Source organism: Chelonia mydas, chromosome 6 (assembly GCF_015237465.2).
Source record: "Chelonia mydas isolate rCheMyd1 chromosome 6, rCheMyd1.pri.v2, whole genome shotgun sequence".
Classification (NCBI taxonomy): domain Eukaryota; kingdom Metazoa; phylum Chordata; order Testudines; family Cheloniidae; genus Chelonia; species Chelonia mydas.
Genome location: NC_051246.2, coordinates 119,206,498 through 119,229,861, shown reverse-complemented (window position 1 = coordinate 119,229,861; position 23,364 = coordinate 119,206,498). Strand labels below are relative to the sequence as shown.

The window sequence follows — 23,364 nt, the reverse complement described above, 5'->3', positions numbered from 1 at the left end:
ACACAGTTAATCTGTGGCAGGCAAAGGCAGGATGAGAACCCAGAACTCTGAGTCCCACATCTCAAACACAAGATCATCCCTCCTCCCCAATATTTATTAATATGGGACTGTCACACAATCCTTTCTGATCACCCACAGCAGCACATTTCACAAGCCCAGGGACAAATAATAGGCAGAGCATCAGCCTGGTACCCCCACCTGCCAGGCAGGGGCATTGTGCAGAGACAAATGAGTGTCATCCTGATGCTGGTCTGAACCTGTTCGTAACAGGTATTGACTGTGGATATTTAATGACTGGATTGACTCCCTGGGCTTTAATTTATTGTGGCTATAAAGCTCTGGACTCATTATATATAATAGGTCAATAAAACATTATAAGGAAAAGCAATAACCAGAAAAATAAACATAAATCTGTGTCATGGGGAAGTGGGCCCTTCTAAGGGAAGATGAGCCCAATCTCACCTGTGACTCATCAGTTGCCTCCCATGTGAGGCTGTGGGGGTGGGATCAGGTGATAGCTTGAAGTGCACCTGGTCCTTATAAAGGCAAGCAAGCACTCTTCTGAACTGAAGAGACTGGTTGTTAGGTCAGATTCCCCTGTGGTGTAGGAAGTGCTGTGAATAGAAGGCTCCTGAGAGAGTTTCTGGTTAGGCTGAGCACCGGAGGGGTCTGAGAAAGGTGAGGACAAAGGCTCTGCCAACCGTAGCCTATGTTAGGCAGCGAAATTACTTTATCTTGGTGTTTTGTTTATCAATAAATTGTGCCCTGAGGCAAGGGCCTGAAACAGACTCTCCCACTGGTGTCTGCTGTGTTATCAGTTGGGGTAACAAATCACCAGCATAAATGTCTTGAGGGAGAACCCCGATGAGGCTGGAATAACAGAGACAATGGCTTGTTATTTAGAGTTAGCAAGAACAAAGACAAATGAGAGAGGGAAGATGATTTGCAACAAGAGAGGAATTTAGCTGTGTATTTAAAGAGGTTTTGTAAAGTTTAAATGCTGTAGTCTAGAGCAGTGGTCACCAAGTGGTCAATCGCGATTGTCTGGTTGATCCTAGAAGATCTCCCGGTTGATTGCGATCGCCAGCAGTGCAGCATGGCTCCTGCTAAGGCAGACTCCTGGCCCCATGGAACTCCTGGAAGAGGCCAGTGCTGCTGTGGGGAGGGGGCAAGGGTCTCCCTCTGCCTGCTGCTCCTACCTGCATGCACTGCCCCTGCAGCTCCTGTTGGCTGGGAGAGCTACATGGGTGGTGCTTGCAGAGAGGGGCAGCACACAGAGCCACGTGTTCATACCCTGGAACTGCAGGGGTGTGTTGTGGGGCTGGGATAGGTAGGGAGCCTTCTCTGTGCTTGCTGCCGATAGGGAGCCACCGGAGGCAAATTCTGCCTGGCGGGAGGCTGCACCCCATACTGCCGGCTGCACCCTGAGCCCCCTCCCAGAGCCAGCACCCCATACTCTCTCCTATGCCCCCAGCCCTGACCCCTTTCCCAGAACAGCACCCTGTCCCCATTCCTGCACCCCAACACTCTGCCCCAGCCCTCACCCCCACCTCCCAGAGCCCTCATCCCTTCCCCAGCCTGGTAGAAGGGAGGGAGTGAGGTGGGGTGGGGCTTTGGGGAAGGGGTGGGGCCTCAGAAGAGGCAGCGTAGATCCTGGGTTGCCCTTAGATTCAAGAAGTGATCTTGGGTGTAAACTGGTTGGAGACCACTGGTCTAGAGGGACCTAACTGCTAGGGTTATGTTCACCTGTTAGCATTTGTTAACTTGTATTTTGGGGGATGTAGAATAACCTCTTTTTTTCTGTAGATGGCACTATTATACTGAGAGATTTGAGTCAAGTTATCGTTTTATATTTTTACTTACAGATAAATCTTTTGTGCTGTTGATTTGTTTATTGAGGAGAAGTAAAACCACTGACACTGCCACAGTCAGAGCCTCCAAAAACTCGCATTTAACAACTATACAGTCTGAGAATAAGAACACTTATTCATTACCCTTCCATTCCAAGCTCTTTACATTCTTCACATTTCCATCTAGAATAGTCTCAGTCTGGTGTTGACCATGCCTTGGAAATTATTCCTCCTCTAATAACTCAGGAAGAGAAGTGTCAAAATTATGTTGGCTGTAATCTAACTCTTTGAAACAGGCCAGGAAAGGCATAAACAGAGGGTTCCTTATTCACATTCACTATAAAGCCCCATTATCCTACTCTGGAGGAGAGCGTAAGAGTAATTTAAGCACACTTTCTGGCTCCCTTACACTGCCAGAGTGCTGTAAAGTGGACCTAGAGTGAATAGAACACGAGTACTTGTGGCACCTTAGAGACTAACAAATTTATTTGAGCATAAGCTTTCATGGGCTACAGACCACTTCATCGGATGCATGCAGTGGAAAATACAGTAGGAAGATTTCATATACACAGAGAACATGAAACAATGGGTGTTGCCATACACACACTATAACGAGAGTGATCAGTTAAGGTGAGCTATTCCCAGCGGGAGAGAAAAAAAACAAACCTTTTGTAGTGATGATCAAGATGGGCCATTTCCAGCAATTGACAAGAACGTGTGAAGAACAGTAGGGGGGGAAAAATAAACATGGGGAAATTGTTTTACTTTGTGTAATGACCCATCCACTCCCAGTCTTTATTCAAGCCTAAGTTAATGGTGTCCAGTTTGCAAGTTAATTTCAATTCAGCAGTCTCTCCTTGGACTCTGTTTTTGAAGTTTTTTTGTTGAAGAATTGCCACTTTTAGGTCTGTAATCGAGTGACCGGAGAGATTGAAGTGTTCTCCGACTGGTTTTTGAATGTTATAATTCTTGACGTCTGATTTGTGTTCATTTATTCTTTTACATAGAGACTGTCCAGTCTGGCCAATGTACATGGCAGAGGGGAATTGCTGGCACATGATGGCATATATCACATTGGTAGATGTGCAGGTGAATGAACCTCTGATAGGGCCTAATCACATCAGCCACACTATGATGGTGTCCCCTGAATAGATATGTGGACGCAGTTGGCAACGGGCTTTGTTGCAAGGATAGGTTCCTGGGTTGGTATTTTCATTGTGTGGTGTGTGGTTGCTGGTGAGTATTTGCTTCAGGTTGGTGGGCTGTCTGTAAGCAAGGACTGGCCTGTCTCCCAAGATCTGTGAGAGTGATGGGTCATCCTTCAGGATAGGTTGTAGATCCTTGATGATGGGTGGGAGAGGTTTTAGTTGGGGGCTGAAGGTGATGGCTAGTGGCATTCTGTTACTTTCTTTGTAGGGCCTGTCCTGTAGTAGGTGACTTCTGGGTACTCTTCTGGCTCTATCAATCTGTTTCTTCACATCAGCAGGTGGGTATTGTAGTTGTAAGAATGCTTGATAGAGATCTTGTAGGTGTCTGTCTCTGTCTGAGGGGTTGGAGCAAATGCAGTTGTATTGTAGAGCTTGGTTGTAGACAATGGATCGTGTGGTGTGGTCTGGATGAAAGCTGGAGGCATGTAGGTAAGCATAGCAGTCAGTAGGTTTCCGGTATAGGGTGGTGGTTATGTAATGATGGCTTATTAGCACTGTATTGTCCAGGAAGTGGATCTCTTGTGTGGACTGGTCCAGGCTGAGGTTGATGGTGGGATGGAAATTGTTGAAATCATGGTGGAATTCCTCAAGGGCTTCTTTTCCATGGGTCCAGATGATGAAGATATCGTCAGTGTAGCACAAGTAGAGTAGGGGCGTTAGGGGATGAGAGCTGAGGAAGCGTTGTTCTAAGTCAGCCATAAAAATGTTGGCATACTGTGGGTACCCATAGCAGTGCTGCTGACTTGAAGGTATACATTGTCCCCAAATGTGAAATAGTTATGGGTGACGACAAAGTCATAAAGTTCAGCCACCAGGTTTGCCGTGACATTATCGGGGATACTGTTCCTGACAGCTTGTAGTCCATCTTTGTGTGGAATGTTGGTGTAGAGGGCTTCTACATCCATAGTGGCTAGGATGGTGTTTTCAAATCAGACGTCAAGAATTATAACGTTCAAAAACCAGTCGGAGAACACTTCAATCTCTCTGGTTGCTCAATTACAGACCTAAAATACAGACTAACTTGGCTGCTACTCTAAAACTCAGAGTGAATGTGATTCAGGCCCAGGGCAGGACAGGAGCTCACTGGCTATCCTGAACCTAGAGAGCCTGTGCCCCCTGAATGCTTGTTACAGGCCAAATCCACTATCAATGTGCAGCAGGGAGCCCTGTGTTTATACCCTCCCATGGTTCTATGGCTCATCCTGCCTTTTAGGTTGTAGCTACTTTGGTCTGAGGCTTCAATAATTTTTTCCACTCCTCCTAGCGTGCCTCTCTCTCTCCCTCACGGGCCTGGCTCAGTAGCTACTCAGCATGAAGGATCTGACTCTACAATTAAGGAACTCCACTTGTTTGCGCATCTCTGCTGGGTCCTGACTGGACTCTATTTTCTGTGGACAATATTGGCTGTTCAGTGGTTCCCTCAACTAACAGTGGTAGGTGGATTGTTACTGTTTTGTGTAATCGTAGTTGTAACTGTAAGCTGAGAGGATGCATACCCCCATGAAGGGGGTCTCACGTTAGTATCCTGGCAACCAAAGAATGAAGGCTGAGTGATATCCTTAGTATGACACTTCTTGTGGGGGGGAGTACCCAGAGTTATGAGGGACCTTACTACCATCTGCCCTTAGCATGAGAAACCTTTGTCTGTGCCTGATAGGTGTTGGCTCCCTGACTCTGCCACTCTCAGCACTCCCCTTTCAGCCCACGCTGGCTCCGTTGTCCATCATGTAGGCTAGTGATAGGCACACCCCAATGCCTGAGTCCTCCAAGTTCTCTCTGTGGTGTCCAGCCCCTTATCCACTGGGCACTCACAGAACTACCCGGCCCACTGTGTCCAAAAGAACAGTACACCCCAGCTTACTAGTTGCATCTTGGGACCTAGCTTTGCTTAACATAGCAGTTACACTTGCTTTCTTTATAAACAAATCTAAATTGATTTAGCAAAGGATGAAGAGTCAAATGATAGCAAACAGAAATATTGGAAACAAAGGGTTGCATATAAAATAAAATCATAACATGCATTCTAGTGGCTAAACCCAACTAATGAGAGACTCTCATCTAATAACGTACTGCTTACCTAAAATTCTTCTCACAGCATCTTTCACCCAGATTGGCTGAGTCTTTTATAAGACCAAGCCTGCTGGCAGCTTCTCACCACATGAAGGATTCCCAGGTGTCTTTCTGCACCCTTGGATATTAGACCAGTCCTTTGTTCCTCATCACTCTCTTTGCTGCTGTTTTCAGCTTCCTGTTAATTTCTTCTCCTAAAGTCCCCACAGTAATTTCATTGGCATTTGACTTACAGTGGAAGTCTATTTGCACGCTAAGACACACAATGCATAATAGTCAGTTGGGGAGTTAAATGTCTCCCACCCCCTGTCTGGTGGAACCTGTCTTAAGACATGTTACCTCAGGGTGACCTGCTTTAAGAACCTAATTTCCTCTGTATTTAATATCCTATATATAAACTTTTTTTTTGGTGTGTGGATACACATATGCAAATTGAGGATATGTTTGGTCAAAGTGTGAATTCCAGTTTGTCTGGTGACACACCAGTCTGTTTACAACAGACCCAAATCCTGGGCCCATGTGCTTTGAAGCCCCTTTGTTTCTGAGCCAACACTGGTCACTGTTCCTTGCTCTGGGTCTCTCAGGCACATTTGCAGATGCAGACCCTGTGTCTGCCCAAGAGGGAAATCCAGCCACTTAGACCCTGGGACCTCTGCCACAGACCTCTCAAGTCCCTACTTGCTTAGATCCATTTCCCCAGTGTCCACCTTGCTGTGGGAGTAGAGCTGGGTGGAAAAGAGTTTTGAAGTCCACTGAAAATTTTGGGGATTTCAAAGGCTGTCCCATCTGAGACCTTTTGAAGCTTTTCAATGAAAAATTAGACAGTGAGCTCAGTAATTAGGAAAATGTCTGCATTATTTCTTATTATTATTTATTTTATATTTGTATTAATGTTTCCCTGTTCCATTTTCAAACCAAAATGTTTTGATTTTTCAATTCAAAATGGCTTTTTGTTTTGAATTTTATTTTTTAAAAAATTGAAACAACCTCATTTCATGACAAAATGGGTTTTTTTGCATGAAATGATTCTTTTAAACTTTGTTTTTAGAAGGGCCAGCAAACCAAAAAAATCAGTTATTCACACCACTCTGCTAAGAATAAGACTCTTAGAACAACAACTGCACAAAGTCTTATTCTGTACTATCTCTGTCCCTAGTATAGACACAGATATCGGGACTGTTTGGAAAATTAGTGTGTGTGGGGAAATTCTACAGATACTTTGGGGACTTTTTCTTTTTTCAGTGCAATTGTCTCTGAAATTCTCCGATCAGTTGCAATGGAGAGAGCTTTAGAGCTATCCTGAGAAGTTCTCCAGCATCAATGGGAGCTGATGTCATGATGCTGGAGGTGGTCATGCTCCTATAGAATCAGACTTCTAGTAAATTACTGTCTTGGGACCCAATTCAGCAAAACACCAGCTAAGGGCTCCAATGAAGCTAAAGTATTCCACCGTGTGTCTCCTCTCCCCTTGCCAGTCGCTGATGGGTAACTAAAACTTGGCTTTGTCTGTAGATGGCAGCAAATCTTAGCAAATAAAGCATATTCTGCCCTGTGCTAATTTTAGCAACTGGCGACAACAGTGAAGAAATCCAGCACAGCTAAGAGAAGTAGAAGCTTACAAATGCAAGAATTAGCAGTGCTAACCCCACATATGCCATCTGCCTCCCATTTCTGCCACTTTTTTACCATGACATTTACTGTCCACAAATAATTTCTATAAAAAAGAGATTTGATTGCTTATAAGAACTGCCATACTGGGTCAAATCAGAGGTCTGTCTAGCCCAGTATCCTGTCTTCCAACAGTGGCCAATGCCAGGTGCTTCAGAGGGAATGAACAGAACGGAATCATCAAGTGATCCATCCCCTGTCGTCCATTCCCAGCTTCTGGCAAACTGAGGCTAGGGACACCATCCCTGTCCATCCTGGCTAATAGCCATTGATGGACCTATCCTCCATGAACTTTATCTAGTTCTTTTTTGAACGCTGTCATAGTTCTGACCTTCAAAACATCCTCTGGCAAGGAGTTCCATAGGTTGACACTGTGCTGTATGAAGAAATTAGTAGACAGTAGGTTTAAAACAAACAAAAGGAAATATTTCATTTGGTGACCCCCTAGCTCTTGTGTTATGAGAAGGAGTAAATAACACTCTTATTTTACTTTCTCCACACAGTCATGATTTTATAGACCTTTATCATATCTCTTGTTAGTCATCTTTTTTCCAAGCTGAAAAGTCTGTCTTATTAATCTTTCCTCATGGAAGCTGTTCCATACCCCTAATCCATTTTTCTTGCCCTTTTTCTGTACAGTTTCCAATTCCAATATCTTTTTTTAAGATAGGGCGACCACGTCTGCATTCAGTATTCATGATGTGGGCGTACCATGGATTTATATAGAGGCAATATATTTTGTCTTATCTGTCCCTTTCCTAATGTTCCTAACATTGTTAGCATTTTTGACTGCTGCTGCACATTGAGTGGATGTTCTTCAGAGAACTATCCACAATGACTCAAAGATCTTTTTCTTGAATTTTAACAGCTAATTTAGACCCCCATCATTTTATATGTATAGTTGGGATTGTTTTCCTATGTGCATGACTTTGCATTTATGAACATTGAATTTCATCTGCCATTTTGTTGCCCAGTCACCCAGTTTTGTGAGGGTCCCTTTGTGACTCTTTGCAGTCTGCTTTGGACTTAACTATCTTGAGTTTTGTATCATTGGCAAATATTGCCCCCTCACTGGATATGCACATTAGACACTGACTAGAATCTCACACAAACTGCTACTATGCTACGGAGGGATAAGTTTTTTAGCAGGAAGCTGAATATTGCACACATCCCTACAGGACACTGTAATGTCATGCTACATACACACACACAAGCTGCAGAGACTGAGATGGAGAATACCCTAGCCACAATGTTGTATTTACCTTTTATAAAGCATTTTGAATTAAGATTTTTTCATAGGAGAGTAAGGGAGGCAGGTTTCCAGTCTCAATCAATTTTAATGGGAATTGGTGCTTATGTACATTATGGCTTAGAGCTGATTAAAAGGGAAGAAAAACTTTTTTGGGGAAAAAATTAGTTGTTTTCATTTTGAAAAGGCTGAAATGGACTCAATAGGGGAAAAAAATAAGACTTTAAAAACTTTTTATTGAAACAGGGTTTTTTTGTGTGTTTTTTCTAATGGCCTTTTTGGAAAGTGAAGTTTTTCATGGGAACAACTGGTGTGTGTTTTTTTTATTTTTATTTTTAAGTCAATCATTTTCTTTGAGTGAGAAATTTTGACCAACTCTTTGACTCCTTTGAAAATCCCAGCTTTGATAAATAAATTAAACAGGGCTGTACCTCTGATTCTGACTAATGGAATTTTAAGGGAGTCAACTCAAAACCATTGCCTTTTGGCATAACCCATTGCAAGAGACTCAATCAGAAATTATATACTTAAGGAATCATTTAACCACCACAGAAACAAGTTGCATTTATAACTTTTGCAGTGAAGGCATTCATTTTTCTGTGACTTCAAAATACAGCCTCTCTTATGGGAAAGGTCTATAGAATTTAATAGAGAACAATCTTTCTATAGAATTTTAAAACCATCCTATAGTATTTTATAGCCTGAACACAGTTCTCTATTAAGTGAAGCTACAGAATTTATGTAGAAACCTCTTGGTTTAATTCCTCTTAAATTCCACAGGATTCTTTCATAAGAGCTTATAGAACTGGAAATAACATCTGTTCCTTACTATAAATATTCAGTAATTGAAATAAGACCATTGACACTGGTAATGCTAGTTCTTTTTGTAGAACACAATGGGAATGCCTGTGTATAAAATAGACATTTAGGGTGTGAAATAAATGTCATTCTCTATCAGTTGTTCCCTTCCATCTTGGTTTACATTTGTTTCTGCCCTTTCAATGAGATGAAAGTTGCAGCCGTATATTTTAAGGCAGCACTGAGCCCTGTGTTTTAAACTGCATAGTGCATATAATGTTGGTTAGTAAACTTAAGCAAAAGCAGCTACTGCAGTAGCGACGTAGAGTGCATAATATCAAAGTAGTAATGCAGAAAAGATCAGTGTCCTATGCTGGCTCTGTTTCAGGTGGATCCTTTACTATAGGACTTTGTTCTCATGACTGTGGCAGTTTGCCAGCTCATTTCGTTGTGGACCTTTTACTGATCCTGCCGGGGAAAAGTGTAGGCAGAAGTAAATTGAAATGTAGGCGTTTCTGTGCCATTAATGGGGAATGACCTTTTTCACCACCGGTGTATGTACAGTTTTTCCTACTGGTAATAGTTTAAAGCCAGAAGGTACAAGCAGATCATCTAGTCTGACCATCTGTGTAACACAGGCCATTACATTTCACCCTGTCACCCCTCTCCATTGAGCCCAATAATTGCACTTGACTGAAGCATATTTTCCAGAAAGGCAGTAAGTCTTGATCTGAAGACATCCAAGAGATGAAGAATCTACTTTCCTTGGTACTTTGTAATGACTGATCATCTCACTTGTTACATTCATGACACATACGGAGAGGAGTTGTATAAAACATCAAGCCCTCTTGCTGGAAGGCTGCAACATCACTACTTGTATTCTTAATATCTAAAATAACACCCAAGAAACAAAAACAGACACGGCAGGTTGCTCCCTAAGGCAGAGGTCCAACTCACCCCACCTTGTACCAGATTGACTCTGATTGCAGGTTTCTCTAACCTCCTCCTGATACGCCCTCTTAAAGTGATAGCTTGCAATGAAAACCCAGTCCTCATTACACCACATCACTCTTTAAAAAAGAAAATAGGCACTTTTTTAAACTTGAATTTGTCTGGCTCTGGCTTCCAGCTATTGGTTCTTGTTATGACTGTTCCAGACACATATAAAGAGCCCCTTATTACCTGGTATTTTCTTTGTAATTAAGTCACCTCTCAATGTTTTTTAGAGATCATTCTGTTTAGCTTCTCAGCCTCTCTTGTAAGGCATTTTCTAAGCTTTTAATGGAAATGACATTTGTATATCTAAGGTCAGAAATAGGCCCATAATCGTTGAATAAGTCTTGTGCTTTGGACAACTTGTAAATTAGTGCTTTCACATTATATTGGTATAAGCGGGGGAATTCAGGGTGAACACTCTTACTTTGTCCTTTCAACACACACACACTTATTTCTGTATCTCTGAAGATCAAACATGATCCTAGCTTCACCACAATTCGAAACCAAAATGGGGTGAATGAATGGCCTGTGAAACAGTGAGTTCAGTGCAGTTCCTTGCAGAGAAGTTCTCCACCTTACAGATATCGCTGCCACTCTGGGCAGAGGAACTGAGCGCTGCATTGGAATATCAGGGCTCCCTGCAGGGGGAGAGTAGTGACTTTATGCTACCTCTTGAGCTGCCCGTTCTAGATTAAATTAATATCCTGAACTCCACAGTCATCCCAGTGACTAGTAGAAGCAGGAAACAGAGTATATAATCTCTGAACAATCCCGCAAACTAGAACAACTTCTTGGACAACCATTGCAGCTGTTTCTCCAAGATTCAGTGAGGTGGGCAGCACAAGGGAAGAAAGACACATACTGATTTTAGCTGCTGAATTCAATTTTGAATACCTTTGTATGCTGCAGTCATGTTAGCTCCATTGGCTGATTGCAGGGAGTAAAGCTACAACAATCTAAATCATCTATTTTTTTTTTTAAGCGTCTCTAAAATACCCTCCCATGTTTTGGTGTGGGTATCAGTGAAGCCTACAAAGCTTTCCACAATCTTTGTGCTCTTTCAAAACCTCAACGTTGCTTAATACCAGAGATCATTCAAGAGGGGGCTGGTGTGCAATTGAACTCAATAGTGCTTTCCTAACCTTGTTCAAAATACTTGCTATACTTTTCTTGCAATCCTACTGATTAAATTAATTTTGAATTCGGTATGCTAAGTAGGCCACTTTCTGCTGCACCAGCCTTAACAGAACCAGGCAGAGGAAAAGACAGGCTAGTGAAGGAGAAATAGAGCTCAAGAACAGGTTTGCAGAGTTGGAAAGTGAAGAAGGGGCTCAGCAGGTGGTCACTGAAGGTGGAAGGGCAAGGAAGAAGAGAAGAGTGGCTAGTCCTATAGGAAAAGGGGAAGAGTCAATGGAGACTACACCAAATATGAGCCCCAGGAGGATACAGGATGGGTTGAAGAGGATTACAAGGGAGAATAGGAATGGAAAGAACTTGCAGCCAGAGGGAACAGAGGATAGACCAGAGAATCGCACAGTCACCAGCAAAAGGCTGGTCTATGTCATTGGGGACTCCTTACTGAGAAGAATGGACAGGCCTGTAACCAGAGCTGATCCAGAGAATAGAAGGGTGTGCTGTCTTCCAGGCGCTAAGATACAGGATGTGGACCTGAGGTTGAAGAGGATCCTAAAGGGAGCAGGAAAGAATCCACTGATCGTCCTTCATGTGGGAACAAATGATACCGGTAGATTCTCGCTGGAACATATCAAGGGAGACTATGCCAGGCTGGGGAAGACGCTTAAGGAAATAGAGGCTCAGGTGATCTTCAGTGGGATTCTGCCTCTTCCTAGAGAAGGGCAACAGAGGTGTGACAAGATTATGACTCTCAACAGATGGCTCAGGCAGTGGTGCTATAAGGAGGGCTTTGGAATGTATGGCCACTGGGAGGCATTCATGGACAGAGGACAGTTCTCTTGGGATGGACTTCATCTGAGTAGGGAAGGAAATAGACTTCTAGGATGGAGGCTGGCACAACTGATTAAGAGATCTTTAAACTAGGAATTTGGGGGAGATGGTTGGGAGATGTCCAGGTAATCTTCACACCGGATTTTAGCATTGAGAGGGAAGAAAACAAAGTAAGAAAGGATACAGCCATGGGTAGGAGAATGTATATAAGGAGGAAGGGCAGTGTGGATACCAGTCTAATAGGTTATACTGGCTGTAGAATGACCATGCCTAATAGGGTACAGAACGTGAGCGAGGCCAAACAGCAAAAATTAAGATGTTTGTACACCAATGCGAGGAGCCAAGGTAACAAAATGGAGGAACTAGAGCTACTGGTGCAGGAAGTGAAACCAGCTATTATAAGGATAACAGAAACATGGTGGAATAGTAGTCATGACTGGACTACAGGTATTGAAGGGTATGTGCTGTTTAGGAAAGACCAAAATAAAGGTAAAGGGGGTGGAGTAGCATTGTCTATCAATGAGGTAGAATGTAAAGAAATAAGAAGCAATGGAATGGATAAGACAGAGTCCGTCTGGGTAAAAATCACATTGGGGAAGAAAACTACTAGAGCCTCCCCTGGGATAGTGCTTGGGGTGTGCTGTAGACCGCTGGGATCTAATTTGGATATGGATAGAGCCCTCTTTAATGTTTTTAATGAAGTAAATACTAATGGAAACTGCGTGATCATGGGAGACTTTAACTTCCCAGATATAGACTGGAGAACGAGTGCTAGTAATAATAATAGGGCTCAGATTCTTCTAGATTCTATAGCTGATGGATTCCTTCATCAAGTAGTTGCTGAACCGACTAGAGGGGATGCCATTTTAGATTTGGTTTTTGTGAGTAGTGAGGACCTTATAGAAGAAATGGTTGTAGGGGGACAATCTTGGTTCAAGTGATCATGAGCTAATTCAGTTCAAACTGAACAGAAGGATTAAGAAAAATCTGACTAGGGTTTTTGATTTCAAAAGGACTGACTTTAATTCAAAAATTAAGGAAATTAGTTAGGGAAGTGGATTGGACTGAGGAATTTATGGATCTAAAGGCAGAGGAGGCCTGGGATTACTTCAAGTCAAAGCTGCAGAAGCTATCGGAAGCCTGCATCCCAAGAAAGAGGGAAAAATTCATAGGCAGGAGTTGTAGACCAAGCTGGATGAGCAAGCATCTCAGAGAGGTGATTAAGAAAAAGCAGAAAGCATAGAGGGAGGGGTGATGGGAGGGATCAGCAAGGAAAGCTACCTTATTGAGGTCAGAACATGTAGGGATAAAGTGAGAGGCTAAAAGTCAAGTAGAGTTGGACCTTGCAAAGGCAATTAAAACTAATAGTAAAAGGTTCTATAGCATTATAAATAAGAAGTAAACTAAGAAATGGGACCACTTAACACTGAGGATGGAGTGGAGGTTAAGGATAATTTAGGCATGGCCCAATATCTAAACAAATACTTTGCCTCAGTCTTTAATGAGGATCTTAGGGATAATGGTAGCATGACAAATGGGAATGAGGATATGGAGGCAGATATTACCATAGCTGAGGTAGAAGCGAAACTCAAACGGGGGGCCCAGATAATCTTCATCCAAGAATACTAAAGGAATTGGCACATGAAATTGCAAGCCCATTAGCAACAATTTTTAATGAATCTGTAAACTCAGGGGTTGTACTGTATGACTGGAGAATTGCTAACATAGTTCCTATTTTTAAGAAAGGGGGGGAAAAGTGATCTGGGTAACTACAGGCCTATTAGTTTGACATCTATAGTATGCAAGGTCTTGGAAAAAATGTTGAAGGAGAAAGTAGTGAAGGACATTGAGGCCAATGGTAAATGGGACAAAATACAACATGGTTTTACAAAAGGTAGATCGTGCCAAACCAACCTGATCTCCTTCTTTGAGAAAGTAACAGATCTTTTAGACAAAGGAAACGCAGTGGATCTAATTTACCTAGATTTCAGTAAGGCGTTTGATACTGTGCCACGTGGGGAATTATTAGTTAAATTGGAAAAGATGGGGATCAATATGAAAATTGAAAGGTGGAGAAGGAATTGCTTAAAGGGGAGACTACAGCGGCTCATTTTGAAAGGTGAACTGTCAGGCTGGAGGGAGATTACCAGTGGAGTTCCTCAGGGATCAGTTTTGAGACCAATCTTATTTAATCTTTTTATTACTGATGTTGACAGAAAAAGTGGGAGTGTGCTAATAAAGTTTATGGATGATACAAAGCTGGGAGGTATTGCCAATTTAGAAAAGGACCAGGAAATCATACAGGAGGATCTGGATGACCTTGTAAACTGGAGTAATAGTAATAGGATGAAATTTAATCGTGAGAAGTGTAAGGTTATGCATTTAGGGATTAATAACAAGAATTTTAGTTATAAACTGGGGGCGCATCAATTAGAAGTAATGGAGGAGGAGAAGGACTTTGGAGTATTGGTTGACCACAGGATGACAAATTGGAGGATTGGGCCAAAAGAAATCTGATGAGGTTCAACAAGGGTAAGTGCAGGGTCCTGCACTTAGGATGGAAGAACCCAATGCACCGCTACAGACTAGGGACCGAATGGCTAGGCAGCAGTTCTGCAGAAAAGGACCTAGGGGTGACAGTGGACAAGAAGTTGGATATGAGTCAGCAGTGTACCCTTGTTGCCAAGAAGGCCAATGGCATTTTGGGATGTATAAGTAGGGGCATAGCCAGCAGATCGAGGGACGTGATCATTCACCTCTATTCGACATTGGTGAGGCCTCATCTGGAGTACTGTGTCCAGTTTTGGGCCCCGCACTACAAGAAGGATGTGGATAAATTGGAGAGAGTCCGGCGAAGGGCAACAAAAATGATTAGGGGTCTGGAACACATGACTTATGAGGAGAGGCTGAGGGAACTGGGATTGTTTCTTCTGCAGAAGAGAAGAATGAGGAGGGATTTGATAGCTGCTTTCAACTACCTGAGAGGTGGTTCCAAAGAGGATGGTTCTAGACTATTCTCAGTGGTAGAAGAGGACAGGACAAGGAGTAATGGTCTCAAGTTGCAGTGGGGGAGGTTTAGGTTGGATATTAGGAAAAACTTTTTCACTAGGAGGGTGGTGAAACACTGGAATGCGTTACCTAGGGAGGTGGTAGAATCTCCTTCCTTAGAGGTTTTTAAGGTCAGGCTTGACAAAGCCCTGGCTGGGATGATTTAATTGGGGATTGGTCCTGCTTTGAGCAGGGGGTTGGACTAGATGACTTCCTGAGGTCCCTTCCAACCCTGATATTCTATGATTCTATGACTATGAGCCGCCAATGTGATATGGCCGTGAAAAAAGCAATGCGGTCTTGGGATGCATCAGGCGAGGTATTTCCAGTAGAGATACAGAGGTGTTAGTACCATTATACAACCATCAGAGGAGTGAGGTTCTGGAACAGCCTTCCAAGGGAAGTAGTGGGGGCAAAAGACCTATCTGGCTTCAAGATTAAACTCGATCAGTTTATGGAGGCGATGGTATGATGGGATAACATGATTTTGGCAATTAATTGATCTTTAACTATTCATGGTAAATAGGCCCAATGGCCTGTGATGGGATGTTAGATTGGGTGGGATCTGAATTATTACAGAGAGTTCTTTCCTGGGTATCTGGCTGGTGAATCTTGCCCACATGCTCAGGGTTCAGCTGATCACCATATTTGGGGTCGGGAAGGAATTTTCCTCCAGGGCAGATTGGAAGAGGCCCTGGGGGTTTTTTGCCCTCCTCTGTAGCATGGGTCACTTGCTGGAGGATTCTCTGCACCCTGAAGTCTTTAAACCATGATTTGAGGACTTCAGTAGCTCAGACATAGGTGAGAGGTTTATTGCAGGAGTGGGCGGGTGAGCTTCTGAGGCCTGCATTGTGCAGGAGGTCGGACTAGATGATCATAATGGTTCCTTCTGATCTTAATATCTGTGTCTATGAATAGAGTCCACATGATCTCGCACATGAAAGTTAAGTAAACCCCCAAATTTACCATTATGAGGACTAATTTCTCATCTGAACATCTCAAATCTAAACACCTCTAGCCTAAGTACAGCAAAATATCCAAGAGAATGCAAAATATTTGTACCACGTGTCCTTCTGGATCTGTTAGCAGCTTGCATACTCTGTCAACTGAGTGACCCATTTTTCCTATCATTCTGCAAGTTCCATCCTCCAAGGGATTGGCTCCATGTGTTCCTTTGAACTTTCATGTTGGCATACTCACATACTAAAGCAGAAAAAGTTCATGAACTCAGTTTTATGGTTCACAAAGGAAGCTGAGGAATTTGGCTGGAAAAGCAAACAAGTGAAATAGAACAAGGAGGCCAGAATCAAACTGTATGTCTACTAAAATCGCTGGCATAACTCACCATTAGGAATTTTGACAAAGAACCATGATTTTCATACTTGCCTGCCTTTGCATTCGATAGGTGAAACGTTTTTCTGAATTAGCAATGGGACCATTTTCTATCACAACACTGAACAGAATCTGTCACATGTGACCAAATTCAGAATTCTGCCCCATGCTTTTAGTAATCCAACTGCTTCTGCATCCACATCCATAACCATCACATTAACAACCAGTGGGAAATTTTCTGTCTTGGAATTCGAGACTCCAATACCCAACAATTGAACACCAATCTCTGTGCTGGAATCAGATTTCTGCCCCAACAAGCCTGACAAATCCAAATCAACATCATCACCAGCTGCGGAAGACTTAGAAATTTGAGTAGCAGAACTGTCCATTCACCAGGAACATGGTCAAACTTCAAGAAACATGTAGACCATTTGTACTTTTCTGATCATCATCATCTTCACAGGCCTGCTGCAGCTTGTGCTTTTGAGCACCATTCTTTGTGCTTATAAGTAGTCATGGAAATCAAGACTGACCATAAGAATTCCCCCCTAAAGCCATGAATGAATTGCTAGATTTGGAATGATTGCATTAGCGGGTGAAATCTCACTAATGGCTCTGTGAAACTCAGCGCTATAGCCAGTTCTTAAAGTGGGGGAAGGGAAAGGGGGAGGACAGACCACCACACTTTTATTTTTTTTTTTTAAGCGGGAGGGCGTTGGTTGAGGTCCATGCAGACCTGCTTCCAGAGCTACTGGCTCCTACAGCCCACAGGGCTTCTGCTGCTGCCTCATCCAGTTCCTGGGCTCTGCTCCACTCCCCTGTGTGTAGGCATTGCCCGCTCATTGGCCCACCCATCATCAGACAGGGAGTATGCAAAAGCCCAAAACATACATCATGTGGTACAAACTAGAATGCAAGTCTACCAATGCTCTGTATTATCCTCTCGCTAACAGTGGTCTATACTTGAATCTTTAGAGCAAGGTGCAAGAAACTACATTTTATACAATTGTGGAACAACTTGTCCATATACTTGCCTGCCTTTTCATTCACTGGGTGAGAAATCTTTTTTCTTAATTAACAATGGGGCCATTTTTCTATCAAACACTGAACAGAATCTGTCACTTGTGGCCAAAGTCAAAATTCTGCTCTGTACTTTCAGTAATCAAACTGATTAGTACCTGCCTAATCTCTGTTAATTGCTGGTTTATGCCCTGTAGTTTGAGGGTTTAGATCCCTTTTAATCTCTTATCCTAGCTAATATAATGTAGAAGAGAATGGGTTAAGGCTAGATAAAGAGCTATAAATAGGATTTCTAACAAATATATCAGACATAACAGTATAAAACTATTATTTTTCCCCCCGTACCATTCATGAAAATAATACAAGACAAACTCCTGAACCAATAATTGATATTTTTGTGTGGTTAAAACCAACCAACCAAAACCTCAGTCTTCAAACTTTCTGCTAGGTTCAAGTCTAGGAGAATTTTATGGCTATGTTATGAACTTCAGGAAAAAATGAGGTTTCTAAATGAAGCCAACTGTAGAATTTCAAATCTCACAGCTGTAACTATTTGTGGAAGTTTTATGTTTACTCTAAGAAGGAAACACTGGCATGCTCCATCTTTTCCAGAGAGATGGTAATGTTACCTGGGGTTCTTTCAGCCCAAAGCTCTTGGTAACTTTACTCTGAGGTGGTGTCAGGAAATAAATCAAGGGAGACACGGCCGTCCGATGGCTGGCACAAACAGGACAACACACGTGCTTTCACTTAAAGCTGTACTTTAGTCTCCAGCACTTACATAAGTCTGCAACAGGTTAGTAAAACACCCCCAACCCTCAATTACTGAAGTTGGGTGTGGCTCTCGAGTGGCACAGCGGCAGTCTTCTGATGGCCAATCTTCCATCTGCCACATCTGGGGACCACAAGATGTGTCCAGAGGGAGAGTCCCTGAAAAGTCCAACTACCCAAAACTTTCTTCCCTTATTTATTCATTAGTATTATGCTAACAGGTCACTCAAAGAAACTTGTTAAGCAAGCAATTTCAAAGGTTAAGCAAGAGGTTTCCTTCTGATCATCAATTAGTCAGATGTGGCTTTTTTTTCCAGAGTCTGCATGCCTGGAGGCCCTGACAGACACATCCCTGAGGCCACATATAGACAAGCTTCCTGTTTTTCCTAAAATGCATATCTCAGCAATTTCTATAGTGATCTCATCAGGAAGGACATGGGGTCAAGCTGCTCTTTCTGTGGCACCCAAACCCCCTCCCCTTCTGACTCCGTCATGCTGCTGCATAGGCCTATTTATGGCCTGTTATATTGGCTACTTTTAGCAATAAGCAGGAGTGGTTCAGGCACATTACTGGTTTGCCAAGATCTCCCCATACAGTGAAATGTAGAGGTTTCTTCTCTTAAAGCCATAAAAATAAATGATTATGAGAATTTAAATGGGGCTTTGCAACCCAAAGTATAAATACTGTGTGCAGTAATGAATTTGAACAGTGTATAGGTGTCTATAATCCTCAGATTAATTTAACCCACTGCAGCCTGACCTTAGGCACCTAACTCTGAGAGGGGTGGGGCTTAGAATGCACCTCTGTTGGTCTCTCCCACTGGCTAGCTTAAGTAGCTCCCTGCCTAGTGTGCTGGCTTTTGTACATCCCAGTGTAAGGCACTTATTTCTCCACGTTCATTGTACAGGGAGCCTAAGAGGCTTTGTGAATCAGTGTCTTTCCAGGTGCCTAAAAGTTAGGTGTTGCAAAGCTTAGCAGCATACTGCCTAAATCCCTTCCTAAATTTTACCCTGTGTGATCATTTCTTCATTTGCAAAGGAAATGATCCCTTGTGAACTCAAAAGGGAACTATTTTTCATGTAGGAGTCTCCTTGTTCATTATTATGTCAAGTGAGTTTCTTCTTTTCTGCTTGTGAGAATTTCATCTGTGCTCTGAAAATTGGACTTGGTTTAAAATCTTGTCAGCTGTCCCGTGAAATCTGGTTTCAACAGGGAAAGAATGGCGTATTGGTTTGACTGCTTGCGAAAACCATCGTTTAATTGTAATCCACAGTCAAGTTTTCTTTGCGTTTAAATTCCCTTCTTGGGGATCTGGACATCCCCAACAGTAATTTTTTGCTCTTGTATATCTCTGGTCTGTGGCTGCTGAACATGCTGTTGGAGTTTCCAGGTGAGGGGGTTCTGAAGTAGACCGCGTCCAGCAGATCCCATGAAAAGCTACATTTGAAAGGGAAACGCTTCAACAAATACAAACACTGGACTCCTATGGCAGTGACAGGACTCGGAGAATTTGCCAATCTGGATTAGAGGGAACTGCCCACTCCACCCCCAAAATAATGCACCTATCCAATTGTGCACTAGGGAGGAAATTCCTTCCTGAAGGTGATCAGTTTATGCCACCAAAACACAATGATCCTCAGCTCAACCTGCATAACTAAATTTTTTTGTTTTGTTACTTACCTAGTTCAATAGCACTTTATGATTGTATACATTTGTTTTTTAAATTCAGTATTTGATTTGATGGATCCCTGCAGTAATATATTCCACAGGATGATTGTGTGCTGTGAACAAGTACTCGCAAAAAGAAAAGGAGTACTTGTGGCACCTTAGAGACTAACCAATTTATTTGAGCATGAGCTTTCGTGAGCTACAGCTCACTTCATCGGATGCATACTGTGGAAAGCTCATGCTCAAATAAATTGGTTAGTCTCTAAGGTGCCACAAGTACTCCTTTTCTTTTTGCGAATACAGACTAACACGGCTGTTACTCTGAAACCTGAACAAGTACTGTTTACTTTAGCTTGCTTTAAAGGAATGCAAAGAGAATGAGCTGATTTGAAAGCTTTGGTGAATATTTTCTACCATTTTATTTTTGGAGTGGAAATTAAACACTCAAAGGGGTGTCTTAGTTTATGAAGGTGTCTAGAATGCCTTGGTACCTAGGTGCCCTAGAAATGCAATTTGTCATTGCTATTAATACTTATGTATGCAGCACCCTTTGCTTTCAAAGTGCTTTACCATCCTTAACCAATCATATTCTATGATGTCCACACTGCGATCAAAGGTGTGATTTTTCAGCTCCTATAGATGTACCACACTAGCTTTAATTTAGCTTGCGCAGGTAAAAGTAGCTGGGAAGACATGGTGGGGTGGTGCAAGCACAGTGGGGCCCATTGGCACATGCTCATGTTGCTAGCCCGCTGCTATTTTTAGTTTGGTAGCTATATTGAAGTTAGCCTGGTATGCCTACCCATGCTGAAAATCACACCTCTGATAGTTGGGTCCAGAGTCTGATGTGAATAATCACATTATCCATGCAGATAGTCCTGTGGGAGACCAACACAACCTGGGTCAGTAAGGATGGGAGAAATGAACCTCCCCGAACTAAGCAGGTTATTTACCTACAGTGCTGTTTTAAGATAGGGAGATGGGGGCAGAGGAGTTAAGTCATTTTACCCATGGTCACAGGGGCAGTCCATGCCTGCAATGATTCACTGTGTGAATGTCTAGCCATGCTCTCAGCCTACTAGAACGCACTTCGCACTGCTGCTCTAATAGATGTTGTTCCATGGCTAATGAATTCTTTAGCTCTTTGTTGGTTTTTTAACCTGGTTACCTGAGAGCTCCTGCATCACTCCACATGATAGGCTGCTACAGTTGATATCTGCTCAGGAACTTAAGCTGGAGCCTCCATTCTCTGGAAGGGTCTTCATTTATTAGCTCTCTTCCTCATCTCCCCTCCCACACTCCCCCCCCCTTGGTCCTCCAGATCCTGGATTTGTTAACTTTCCAGGCACTCTGCAAAGCCTCTTTTGGTAAGGCTGCTGATGAGGGTTGTGGTCTTAGTTTGTTTTGGCTGTGATTTTTTTTTTTAAGTGCTGAGAGGCACCCGCCGCACTGGAAGGCTTCTAGAACTATATATTCAAAATGTGAAGTTATACACAATAACTTTGTTTGATGGGAAAAGGGAGTGGAGCTGGGTGAAAATATTTCACCCAAAAAGTTTTCCATTGAAAAATGCTGTCTTGAGGAAAAACCAAAATTTTTGCAAAATCTTATCCATTTTGTGTTTAGGAAAATAAATTTCAAAACCAAAATTGTTTCAAAATATCTTTAAAAATAATGAGTAATATAAAAATTTAAACATTATTTCATGATATCTGAAGTACTAGTAGTGCATACGGTGACATGTCATAGGTCAAGGTGTCGTAATATGACATGACATTGTAATACAGACTACTACTGGCATTGCATGTTATGACCAAGACACTCTCTCTAAAGCCTGCTAAAAATAAGATGGCATCTGATCTGTTTAGGAGGTAATAAGTGTGTGTGTGTTCTGTTTCCTGTTAGTGGCTGTCTAAAATTGTGCTCTTCATGCACTAGAGTCACTGACTAATTCTCCTTTTTTTTTCTACATTTCAACTTTCATCCTTAGCTGCCCAAAAGCAGGAACAAAAGGGCATAAGAACAGAAGCAATGTTATGAACAAAAACAGCCTTCACCACCCAGTGGGCATTGGTGTTTTTTTAAAAAAATTTTTGTGTGTGTGAGAGAGATGAGTGGTTATTGATCTAATTCCTTCTTTCTACTTTCTTGCCACATCCCTTGGTCTCTAGCTTCTCCAGAAACGCATCTTGTGAACTCACTTCAGTTGCCTTTAGCTATAATTTCTTTTTCATATCTATTATGTGTGAAGTAGTCTTTTACCCATGTTCCTTACTAACTCTTACATTCCTAACTTTTAGCTAACATGCCGTTGTAAAGTTTCAGCTTTACCTGGATAAATAGTTCTCTCTGCATTTTAAACGTATCACTCTCTTTGAGAACTCTGAAAAGCTATAAATCACAACGCTCTCCTTTCATTGAGAATAAACCCAATTCCCTTAACCTTCCTTCATAACTGCAACTGAATGAATAATACATGATATACTGGTATAACTTATCTGATAATTTTTAGCTTTTTTTCCTACTTGCAGAATATCTAGAAGCAGAACACATTTTCCTCAGCTGTATTTACTTTTCAGAATAGTTTGATTCTTTAAGTGTTTAGATTAGTTGTCAACAGATCTGAGTATTGATTGCTGCTTGTTGAGGTACAGTGTTTAGATGTGACTGGTCAGGTAAGTTGCATGGTATTGTTTTTGTACTCTGCCTGGTTGATAGCATTTCCAACACACATACTTGTGAATGTGAAATGAGAAATTTTCTGCCAGTGCTTGTGCTCTGCAATTCACTCCTTGTGGTCTTTCATGTCAGGAAAATCTGATGGCATTAACTATCTCGGAACGTGAGAGAGTGAATTTCTTAACAAAACGTGAGTGACCTGAGGTTGTAGTCCTCCGCTCCTAACTCAGGCCTGGATTGTCGTTTGTTTTGTGGGTAGCATGTAGGAGCCCCAATCATGCACCCAAATGCCATTGTGCTAGGAAACATAACACAACAAAAAGACCAAAGAGCTGTCATCCAGACTGAAAAAGGGGTACTATGTAGTTGCACTACTCCAGAAGTAGGGCAGAGACTGAACTGTGACAATTAAGCCCCCCTTCTCTCTTTTTCTATAGGCGTGGAGCCTCCAGCCCTCTTCAAGACACTGCCTAATTCCCTGTTCTGTGCTGACTAAATGCACTGACTGAGGGGTGGAAGCAAGACTCCCATGTCCTATCTTCCTACCCCCATCCATCTAGCAGTGGCCCTCCTTCCCTGGGCCCCACACAGGGCTGGTGATGCAGGGAGCCATGCAGGAGACTGAGGGGATGACTCAGGCTGCCTTGCCCACTTGCATGGGCACACAACTGGACTCACAACTACAGGTGGTTGGAAACTCCATTGTTTTCCTATGGAAAATATTGTGGGGGAAAATATCTGGGTTTTTTAAATTTTTTTGACTAGAAAGTATTCTCGTTTCCATGAGACTTTTTGTTACAAAACAAAAATAAAACACTTCAGAATGATTTTTTGTTTCATTTTTGATTTAAAACATTTCATTTTGTTCTTTGGAAACCTAAGAATACTTGATTTTTCTTTCCATGTTCTATTTCCCCCATACCCTGGCCTCCCTATTTCTATTGGGAAAAGTTGGGAAACAAAGAAACAGAGGAAAAATCAGTTTTTCTAAAGGAAAAAGAAAGCAAAAGTGGGGGGGGGAACCCCGTCATGCTGTCTGGA

General features: G+C 42.4%; 1 long non-coding RNA gene across 1 annotated transcript; it reads left to right on the top strand.

Moving 5' to 3' along the window:
* Positions 1-569: 569 nt before the first annotated feature.
* On the top strand, positions 570-23,144 carry LOC122466402. Its single transcript, XR_006291844.1, has 3 exons — positions 570-678; positions 4,323-4,491; positions 22,761-23,144. It is a non-coding gene; the product is annotated as an uncharacterized LOC122466402 (long non-coding RNA).
* Positions 23,145-23,364: the final 220 nt, after the last annotated feature.